The sequence below is a fragment of the Otolemur garnettii genome, unplaced genomic scaffold (assembly GCF_000181295.1).
Source record: "Otolemur garnettii isolate 467f Iridium unplaced genomic scaffold, OtoGar3 scaffold00106, whole genome shotgun sequence".
In the NCBI taxonomy this organism is placed as follows: domain Eukaryota; kingdom Metazoa; phylum Chordata; class Mammalia; order Primates; family Galagidae; genus Otolemur; species Otolemur garnettii.
The window spans coordinates 6,118,516-6,120,943 of record NW_003852501.1 but is presented as its reverse complement, the minus strand read 5'-3'; the positions used below and the strand labels follow the sequence as shown (position 1 = coordinate 6,120,943).

Below are 2,428 nucleotides of genomic sequence, written 5' to 3'. Positions count from 1 at the left end.
ATCCATAACTTATTAAAATGTGCATTTAAAAAATCTCCAAATGTATAGAATGATTCTAGTGATCTTTTTATTACTACTTTCTAGTGTAGTTGTGTTATAGTAAGAAAACATGTTCTGGGTGGAACAGATTTTTTGAAGTGTGTCAAGACTTCATGTTCCAGGACTGTGATTTTTTTTTTTTTTTTTTACAAGAGAACTTGTAATGCTCTTGTAAAAAAAGCATTTTTATATATAAAAAGAGCATTTTATGTATTTACAAATCTACTTTTATTTACTTTTTATCAGTTTAAATCCTTGAAAGGTACAGCATCACACAGATTCTGTGTCCAATGGCCTTAGTAGGGAAGTTGCTTCAGAATTTGGCACAAACCATGCCACTGTTCCCATAGGCCTGATTTACCTTTCACCAGATTACTCTGGCTTTGTTGGGTTTGCCACCAGGAGTCACTGGATTATTCTTTGTTTTGCATACATAAGAACATGTCTTACTCACATAGAATTTAGTTTCATCTAGGGCATAAACGCTTTCACATCTAAGAAGAGTTGTGGTTCCAGAGATCCTGCTTATAGCCAGCAAAAATGGCCTGAGACCACAGCCTTCCAGACACATTTGCCTTTTAGAAAGTCCTGTTGCCAGCAGGCTCCATAGGCTCCAAGATGGTGGAAAGAGCCAAGACAGTGATTTTCCACAGACGTGCCTCGACACCAGGTATGTCGCAAAGAATTTTAAAGATCATTAATGAAATTATTTTTTAAAGAAGTTCAAAGCACAGTAAGTATATCCTTTTTTTACTTTTTTTTTTTGATCAACATAGTTTAAGTGTGCCAAGGAAGCTTAACTATAGGTTCCAGTGTGCCATGAAATAAAAATCCTTGAAAAACATCGGTCTAGGATATAGGCAAATTTCATAAATGTTTTATTTATTTATATATACAGAGTTTCACTTTGTTGCCCTTGGTAGAGTGCCTTGTCATGATAGCTCACAGCAACCTCAAACTTGGGCTCAAGCAATCCTCCTGCCTCAGCTCCCGAGTAGCTGGGACTACAGGTACCTGCCACAATGCTCAGATAATTTTTCTATTTTTAGTAGAGAGGGGCTCTTACTCTTGTTCAGGTGGTCTTGAACTCCTGAGCTCAAGTGATCTACCCACCTTGGCCTCAACACTTTCATAAATACAGTGTTTTCCCGAAAATAAGACCTACCCAAAAAATAAGCCCTAGCAGGATTTCTATGCATTTGTTAAATATGAGCCCTACCTCCATAATAAGACCTAGTGATGGGCGTGGCTATGCATCATATCTGCATAGTCATGCCCTGCATTTCCTCACAGAGTGGTAAGGAAGACTGGAATACCTTTTATCTGCCACAGCTCCTTTCTCCAAGCCATTCGCACTTCCGTGGGTGCTAGTGGGGTAACCTCAGTTGCAGGCATCCTATTGCACATGTGCGAACAGCTAGGGGAAAGGAGTTCACGCATCACTAGTGCCAGCCCCACCAACAAGGTTGGCTCCCCGTGTCACGTTCCAGAAGAAGATGACTTAACTATGTTTGAATAAATGTAGATTGTTGTATTATACTTAATAAAAATAAGACATCCTGGGTGGCACCTGTGGCTCAAAGGAGTAGGACACTGGCCCCATATGCCGGAGGTGGCAGGTACAAACCCAGCCCTGGCCAAAAACCACAAAAAAAAAAAAAAGAAAGAAAGACATCCCTTGAAAATAAGCCCTAGTGTGTCTTCTTGAGAAAAAAAGTATATAAGACAGTGTCTTATTTTCAGGGAAACACGGTAATTTATTTGTACTTAAAAAGAATGTGAAGTCTCTGGTTGTTTGGTCCAGCGTTATGAATACATCCAAATGTGTTGTTCAAATCTCCTTTATTCTTATTTTGTGCCTGCTTACCCTATCAGTTACCACAGAAATGTCTACATCAGCCCCCACTTATCTTTCCAAATCTACTCTCCAAGCAGGTGACTGAACGCGCGGGAGTCCTCTAGGGATCAGTAGTTACATCCAGAGCTTTCTGGCTTTTCTTCTTTGATACCTCAATTATACATCTAAAGAAGTAAAAATGGATTCTGTCTGATATTTTTAAATGTTTTGAACAAAAAATTGTTTAACTCTCTCTAATCTTCTGTATTGCCCAAAACACAATGTAAGCTCTCTGAGCCTTACTTTTTCACTAGAAAATATCTTAAGTAATATCTTAGGTTGGATTCCCTAGGAAATGACATCCAGGCAGAGATTTGCACGCAGGGCAAATTCATGGGGAAGCTTCAGTGACCTTGGTAGGGAGGCTGGTGGCCCACTTCCCCTACCCAGAGCCTCACACTCTAAGAACTCCCAACCAAATGGCACAAACCCATTTACTGTCACATATATGGATATGACATTTTTTTTCAGATGTAAAACTGCAACAAGAAT

General features: G+C 39.4%; 1 pseudogene; it reads right to left on the bottom strand.

Annotated features, from left to right (window-relative positions):
• Nucleotides 1-286: 286 nt before the first annotated feature.
• On the bottom strand, nucleotides 287-1,264 carry LOC100948853 (annotated as a pseudogene).
• Nucleotides 1,265-2,428: the final 1,164 nt, after the last annotated feature.